Source organism: Sapajus apella, unplaced genomic scaffold (assembly GCF_009761245.1).
Source record: "Sapajus apella isolate SASKATOON/1434 unplaced genomic scaffold, GSC_monkey_1.0 scaffold155, whole genome shotgun sequence".
Taxonomy (NCBI): domain Eukaryota; kingdom Metazoa; phylum Chordata; class Mammalia; order Primates; family Cebidae; genus Sapajus; species Sapajus apella.
Window position 1 is genome coordinate 2155315 of NW_022437095.1, and position 8910 is coordinate 2164224.

Here is an 8910-nt window from a genome sequence, read left to right on the forward strand (position 1 = left end):
ACTCATAGTAGAAAAAGCTGAATGTGACATTCATGGAAACTCTCTGAAGAAAGTGTGTTAGGGAAGGGTGTGTCTGAGCTGTGTGTGAGCTTAGAGGCAGCAGGTGTGAGAGCCCTGAGAAAGGCTGGAAGCTGCCAAGAGGGCCGTGCAGGGTCTGGGGCTGAGAAAACACATCAATCACATTTTTAAAGGAAGGAATGGGTTAGATTTCTCCAGTTGTGTTTATTTTGCCTTAAATATGTACACCGAAGTTGATTCCACTTGCAGACCCTTGTTTCCCTGCTGCAGAGAGATGGTTTCAGGCTTCGGGAGGTCACAGAGTTCTGTTCTTTTGCATCCTATCAGCAGATAGCTTGCCTCCTTAAAGTATTCTAATAAGTAGAAGATGATGGAAACAGGGAAAGGGTCATATGTTTATCTGAGAGGCGTTGGTGACCCTGCTCAAAGTCTTAGTCTCATCAGGGCAGACCTGTGTTTCCTGGAACATCACTGAAAATTGCCAAAGCAACCTTTAACAAAATGCCTAAGTTTGTTTCTCTGGATACAGAATGCTGTAGGGTCTCCCTTACTCAATCAACATCATTTTATCTGCCGGTTATCACTGATTCCGAGTTGATGAGCACATTCTTGCAGTTTCATCTCTGCTTATCATGGTGTACTCTTGTTGAATTATTCGGAACTCAAAAGCAGTTTGAAAGGCAAGACACATTGATTTCCTCATTATGTCAGGAAATGGCAAGTTAAGCAAATTCCTAAACCTTTTCAAACTCCAAGGTCTGCTCAGAAGTGATAAGACAAGACACCACGTGGAAGCTGGTGAGTTTTTGTATCGAAACAGTCCTCGGCGGAAGTATTTTTGTCCTCTCTCCGTAACACAGTAGGAGGGGCTGGAGGAGGAGACGGTTCAAGGGCTAATTCGGTTATAAGGTTTCTCAGCATTTTCACAGAGTGAGAGGTGTGGGGAGAGGCCTCCTGCTTCATTGTTTTACACTTGTTTGCACCGCACAATTTTCTTCACCTCCTTAATAAAGATTACCGCAATACAACATTAATGATGCTCATTAACCACAGATGCGTGATGACAGAAACAAAAGCCACATCAGGATTTTTACTCCAGTATTAAATGTTTAAGGTGCTGAAAATGTGAAAACTAGCTATTGCTTAAAACCTGAAGAATGGGGGATTGCCAAAGAGGAAAAGATGGCAGTTTGACTCAAAATGTTTCCACGGGCCATTGTCAGACATTAAATCATGCCAGGGTACTTCACAGAACCGGAATGATAGAGGTTGGTAAGAAAAAAAATAAGAGGTATAATAACAACCTCTTGGAAAAGTATAAATTAAAAGAGCAGCCACTGGCTATCTGAAAGGTCAGAGGAATGAAAAGACAGTCTTGTGAGAATCCTTGGTTTCGGAGCGGTAAGTGGAATTCTCTACAGCACAGGAGGTGGAAGGATTTTTCATTCATCTTTGAAGGTTCTTTTGACATTTTCATTAACTGCCAAAACCAGAAATAATCTAATCTATACTGATTTGATTAATAAGTAGGAGAACACAGTACATTAAATGCTCATTTAGATGTTACAATTAAACAGTACACAAAACATTGATTTTGCTGCATTCTGGTGCTTTTTAAAAAAAAAAAATTCTGTAAGTTTGTAAATGAGCAGGGACCATGGTCACTCAGTTACGGCTCTCCTGAGTCAGAAAGCAGTGAAATCACTGACAAAGGAAGGCAGTGAGTTCCTAAAGCATTTTACAAAGTTTCAATTCAATTTAATTTAATAACAGTGAATTAATGATAGAGTCAATATGCCTCCCTAAATACAAGGGGTGGACTAGATGAAATCACAGTATTGTTTGTTCTGTTGTTTCAACCTAAGTCTGTGATTCTAGGTCCAGGACCATTCATTTCACCCTCATTTTCAAGGAGTGCACGAAAGATAAAGAACCTGAGGAACTGTACTCACTGTCATTGGTACTGAAATCCACATGGCAGCAGGAGAGACGGATCTGTGCAAGGTGCAGGGATGGGTAGCGATGGCAGCATTGTGCTTGTTTATGGGAGAAAAGGAAGGCAATGGAAAAGCAACCCAGTCAGTCTGACATGTATTCAAGGGTCTGGCTAAGGACTAGTTGAGAGCAAAAGGAAGAGAGATGGGCAGAGCACGTGACACTTGCAGAGTCTCTTTACACATCTTACCAGATTGTGACTCAACTGTTCTGCTAATCCCTTATCCACAGATGATGAAAAAGATGAACAGGGGGTTAAACATGCCAGCCAAGCTTGCATAGTCAGTAACCTTACAGCTAAGACTCAATCCCAGGTTGTCTGACTTTGAATTTAAAAACTCCCAGGCCTATTCTGGGGCAACCAGATCTACATGTGATTCTCGTGGGTTTTTGGTTTTAGGTCATCATAAAGAACCAGGTAAGAAAATGCACTCTGAGATTTGGAAAATCAAGACCTATTACAGTTTAATTATAATGGTCACAATTTAAATTTATTTTAAAACTCATATGTTCCAGTTTAGGGCTTTGTTTTCAGTCATTTATTTGCTTAATTTTTGTCTTAAAATTACCTGTATAAAGTCAATGGAACTCTTTATTCTGTGCCTTAAATGAGATGGAGTTCACGGAGAAAAGAAACGGTTGTTCTTAGCCAGCAGCTCCGCTGAATACTGTGGAAGTTGCGTGGATTCCGACACCAGCGCCCGCCGTGCTCTCCATGTGTTTTCAGGTGTATTTCTCCTCTTAGGATATATTAGCACAAAAGTCATAGGAAAGAAAATTTAAATTATTCTTCAGATTGAGCTGAGCCAAAAAGATGCATGACATGCTCTTGTGCATTCTTCCCTACTGTAAAGAAACTTGTAAAGGGCAATATTTAGTCAGATCGCCTATATATATTGCTACATTCTGTGATATTGTCCTTTTTTATAAGTTTATAGAAATCCTTGGAAGTGGAATATGTGATGTCCTTCACTGACTTCAGGCACATTTTTTGAGCAAACGCTATGGTAGCACCAGAAAGAACAGTGAGTGAGAGGTGGCCCCAGCGTTCAGGATATTGCTTCTGACCTCACTTCCTCAGCTAGAACATTTGGTGTGTCAGCAGAGCCCAGCAACGACAGAGGGAAAACTAGACACAGTTGCCTGGAATAAATAGGAAATAAGCAAACAAACAAACAAAACCTGCTGTTTCTTCTTTGTATAACAGTATAAGCCAATGAGGGATTGTAAACTCAGGGAACCACCCCCAGTGCACACACGCTCAACCACACACGGGCTTAAACACACACACACTCAAACGCACAGGAAAAAGGAAGGCAATGGAAACACACGTGCTCACACAGGCTTAAACACACGCCTGTTCAAACAGACACACACTCAAACACACAAGCTCAAACACATGCCTACTGAAACATACACACACTTAAACGCACACACCTGCTCAAACGCACAAAAAACACACAGGCTCACACACACACACACACACACACGCACACACACACTAAAACACACAGGCTGAAACACACACATGCTCAATCATACACACCCTCAAACACACTGGAGCTACAATATTTGAGCAAGCATTTTAGGCCCCAGACCATGATTTAAGTATAAATCCAGTGCCTTATTTTCTGAATTATGCTCATTTCAAGGAAATATATCTTTACTTATTTTAAATACAAAAAAAAAAACCACTCTTCTCTGGAAATAAAAGACACACAATCAAAGTACAATGGCCCCACTCTTCACCTAATGCTATGAAGGAGTCCTCCTCATCAGAACGAATTCTAAGAAGTCCCTGAACGTGAAGCTGACTTCTCCAACAGAGACCAGTGCCCTTCCTCACCATCCTTCCTCATGATGGTGCTCCTGGTGACATTTCACAGTCACGGAAGTTCTGCTTTAAATTCAGTTTCTAAAGAAGCGTTAATGTTATTGTATCTAATCTTATCTTTTTTCTTCTTTATATGACATGGGTTTTTTAATGATCTCTCCTGGCGTATAATGAGATAAATTCACCAAAGCCTGGTTCATGTCCCACAGTGCATTTGTCACTTGGGGAGCTGAGCCTTCTGTTAAGCAAGGAGCTCTCAAGCCAGTTTTTTCCACGTTGTTGTGTTACATCCTGAGAAAGGCTTACATATGAGTGGTCCTTAATTCGTGGTGAAATGATCAGAAAAAGAGGTGCCCATCACAGAGTGCCTTCTATGTGGCATGACATGGTATTTCACCACCTTGAGTTGGCCAGTGTTTCTGATAAACAAAAAATAGTGTATGTATTTTGCTAATAAGGAATCTAAGAATCAGATGAGAAAGCACATGTCCTGTTTGGACACTCTCCAAGTTGTGCAGAGGTTTTGGTGAGGGCCGAATGCTTCCTGGGCCCTTTCTGTTTAACTGCACAGTGTGTATTGAAAGGCCTTGCCTCAGAATGGCAGTTTTCAAATATTTTCAGTAATCGAAACTTTTGCTTTGTATTAATGTAAACAAGAATGAAATTTTTTAAATTGGGTATATATTTTGGAAAAGATCCTTACTCAGAGACCCTGCTTCAATAACTTTAGAGAAACTTCAGTTTTGATTGCCGAAAAGAAAAAGAAAGCAAGAAAAGCTTAAGGATCCTGTCAGATCAAGACGTTGGCATGATGTGTGTGTAAACACATATGTATAGGATTTGCCTAACTGCCAACAAAATCATCGAAGTAACAATGGAATGACGGGTTTCAAAATTGCATGATGTCTAAAATGCCTTCCTATTTTTTTTTTTTTTTTTTTTTTTTTCAACTACAAAAGATCTCAATCATGGCAAACTGCTTGCTAGACCTGATTTGCTGTCCTTGTCACCTATAAGCGAGACACATAAAACGCTGTAAAAAGCATTAGGAAAAAATCTCTGAATAAACACTTGATAAATGCTGTCCAAAGGCTTGTATATCAGTGGTTATAGGAAAGTGATTAGGATCACTTCACTAAAATGTTTTTATACAGTTGGGAAAACAAATAGAAACCAAATCGACCTGGGCAAATGTTTCTAGATGCATGTCACAAAATATTCATTTGCCCAAAATATTTATATGGATGATCTGAGAAATAAATGTTACTTATTTTTTTATGACTGTGTCAGGGTAATAAAAGATTAGGTTACTAAGTTAAAAAAAAAGTTTCTTTTCCTAGTGAAAATATCAGAGCTTATAAGAATAAAGCAATACTTTATTTTAGGCAAAATACATATTTCAGGTGAGAATAACATAATAGGTATCATACAAAGGATGGGAAAACACATTTTGGTAGTGTGCATTAAACAATTCCTTAGAGGAATGGTGGTTCAGACGTTTACCGCTAAGGGATATATAAAATAATCTGTAGCTCCACTGCAAAGACAGAAAAGGGCTCCTTACTCACTCTCAGTGTGAGGATTGCAAAACGCAGGGCAGGACTCCCTGGGGACAGGCTGGCAGACCCTCTGAACAGCACACAGGTGGTATGTGACATCAGGGTTCCGTCCTCAAGCACCGCCTGTCTGGGGAGCACATCCCTGGCACATCTCTAAGGAAAGGGTGCCACTGAGGCTGCAGTGTTCTGTCTGCAAAAGATTTGAGCAAAATAATTATGCAGATGGTTTGTTGGTACAGTCTATGTCTGTGTGCTCCCCGTGTGGTTCAAAGTAAATCTTTCACTTTGGTGTTAAAGACTCCCAGATATAGTGTGCACCTAAAGTAAAATAAATAAATTAAAAAAAAAAAAGACTCTATGTGCCAAGATAGATCAGAATCTCCGTACATTTAACCCAGCGGGTCATTAAGCTGGAGATCTTGATTTGTCAGCAGTCATTCCTGTATTCAAGGCCTCTGGGGCACCTGCTTATCAGTTTGCTATTGATCTGAATGGAAAGCGATTTAAGCAAAGAATTGTCTTCACCTCTGAAATAGGGCAAAGCTGACAAGAAATAGAAATGCAAGCACATTTAGGAACGTGGACTCCAGTTCTCCTATTTCCCTTCCAACTCCTGTTAGGACATTAGCATCCTGTGAAGAGCAAGAAATAGAAGCTAGATTAGTTGAATTATTTCCTTTTTTTTTTTTTTGCAGAAAAGGAGCTTGAAAAAAAAATGTGCTTAAGTTACCCTGATGAATTTTTATTATCATTACCCCTTTCTGTCTTCACTGATAATCATTCTCTTCTGAATAGTTACACTGAAAATTTTGCAATAAAATTCGAATTAGTTATATAATTAGAGTCAATTATGTTAAAGGGGGAAGAGGGACTTCAATTTGCAGCTTTTAATTCTAGAGTTCTCCAAATAGTAATTGACACGGAATACAAACAATTCCAATCACGGAAATTAGAATGAGTACCCTCACCTGTCCCTGACGTGAGCGGAAATTGGCAGGAGCAGCACATGCGGAATAGTAACAGAATGTCCTCGATTGTAAATTGATGAAGTCCGCAGAAGACTGAAACCCTGCACCCAGCCCCACTTTTCCTGTAACATATTCCAGGCCGCTTCAAGGCACAGGAGTAAACTATGACACCAGAATGCCGCCTTCACAATGCTTTTCCGTAATATCCTCACTGTGCACATTTTTAGTGGGCTCACTGTGCATAGAACCCACTCCAGCTCTCTGTCCGTTTGTCCCTCTATGTAGTTTGGATTGGCCTTACTAGTGGTTCCATGTTGCCATTTAAATATTTGCTCTTACTTAATTTCTCAGAAATTAATCTAATTCCCTCCACTTGCTATCGGCTGTTAAGGTGTTCTCACCTTAGCCTTGCCTGGATATTTAGCACTATGCTTTGAAAACTAATAGGTCTAACATAATTTTTATTTTATTATTAGAGATGTTGTAAGTTGTGGATGTTTTGTCCTGAATTTCATATTATTTCTAAATTTCTTTTCTGGCTTTTCACCTCTTGACCTGAGTACAGCCTCCCTGAGAAAAGATTCAGGTTCCACAGTGGAACCAGTGGCCTGCTGGTGCAGATACTGCAGCTGGTTGACCTGCTTCATCAATGGCATTCCTTACACGACCTCAAAGACCAGTGCTAGGAAAATTTTCATTACCTTGACTTAGCCCATGAGTTAAGGATGCAATGAGTTTAAGGTGGTTTAAAAAAAAAAAATAGGCTGACAAAACCAGTTCAATCAGTGAAACAGGTAAGGCTCATTTTTATTCCATAATTTAGTTTCTCTCCTTCTTTTTTAAAAAGAAAACTAGGTCAGCAAAATTGTGGAAGTATTGTGTAATAATCACTACAAATCACTTAGAGTTCTGGTTCAAGGGGTTTTAACCTGGTAATAAATTATCCTTCTGAGATGAGACTCAGAGTTAATTATGTCCATTACTCTAATTTTATTTCATATCTAGAGGGGAACTAAGGAGAAGAGATCACAAATAACTCACTACCAAAAGCAGCTACATTTTCCCTTTATTATACTAAAGAATATTGTAAATGGACCACACCATCCCCGACAGTGGGCCTTTCATTTTATGCTGAACAAAGAACCAAAAAAATTGCCTGACAGGAGAGCTGAGAAGTAATTCTTCTATTTGTGTCATGCGTTAAAACTGCACCAAGTCATCCTGGCTCCTCCCAGGCCATTAAGAAAGGATCTGTCCTTCCCAACCAGGCATTTTATACTGAACCTGGGGTGGGAAGCTCCCTGCCTAAGGACTTGGGCTGTAATACAGGTAAAACTGAATTAACCAGAAACCACTTAATCAGCCCAAATTCTCCCTGGAGTTGTAGGTAGGTCACCAATCACAATCAAGTAAGCCTGATCAGAAATTTAGGAAAAAAGTACCAATATCCTTAACTGAAAAATCAACCTAAATAGCTGTACTGTCTCTATATAATGAAATGGAGTTTCTGAACAATTACTCCGTGAACCTCAAGCATTTCAGTCATTAAAAAGGTATGATTATTAGTCTGTACTTACGATGGAAATGTTAACGACTATTTTAGAATAACAAAAAATGCAACAACTAAACAAAAACCCAGTAAGAATGTTCTTAGTCACCCATGAGTTTCCGGCCATACATCATGAGAAACAGGCAACAATTTTATGTTAAAATAAAATCATTTTAATACCTTAGTCAATATTGTCAGATCAATTTGGTGGTATTATTAAAACAATTACAATCACAAAATTGAAGTTCCTTGGGTACTCTATAACAGCAATCAAATATGATGACTTCTCTTTTAATCACCATTCAATAGCCTTTCAAGTGTATTGATTGGAAACATTTTATCAATGCTTTAGCATCACTGGTAATAACGATCATTGATTAGGTGCATAACATTAGCTAGCATAAGCACTAAAAGTTTTTATATTTATTGTCTCTAATCATACAAGAATTTTCAAGATGAGGCTTGTTTGGCCTATTTTAAATATTTTAAAAATAAGGCTCAGATCAATTAAGTAACTTGGTTAAAGGCATACAGTAAATATTGGATTTGTATTGTGAATACAGGTTAACCTGCTCCAATGAAAGCAATTTAATTTTTTCCATTTAGGAGCTCTTTTACAAACATAGTTAACTGATTTTTTGAAAGAAAATCTCTGAGAATGGTTTAAATATGTATGAACTTTAATTAGTACATAGTACCTAGTAGCACCATTGGGAAAGTAAGGGTTTCTTTTTTACATAACAGGACAAGAAAATTATTCTCATAGAAAAAAAAAACAAAAAAACAAGCACTGGGTTTCATGACATATCTGTGTAATTATTCCTCTTTTTCTGCCTGCTTTGTGATGAAATGACGTAAGCAAATGTGCTCACACACACTTAAGCACAGCCTTTTCTAAGATAGAGATTTTGTCCTCTTGTTCTATTTTGGGACATTATAAAACTTAAGCCAGCGCCCCTTGTTCTAATTTGGGACATGATAACAATT

General features: G+C 38.7%; 1 long non-coding RNA gene across 1 annotated transcript; it reads left to right on the forward strand.

The window, feature by feature from the left end:
- Positions 1-1235: 1235 nt before the first annotated feature.
- Positions 1236-3295, forward strand: LOC116541744. The gene is made up of 3 exons (XR_004264926.1): positions 1236-1419; positions 2245-2431; positions 2945-3295. It is a non-coding gene; the product is annotated as an uncharacterized LOC116541744 (long non-coding RNA).
- Positions 3296-8910: the final 5615 nt, after the last annotated feature.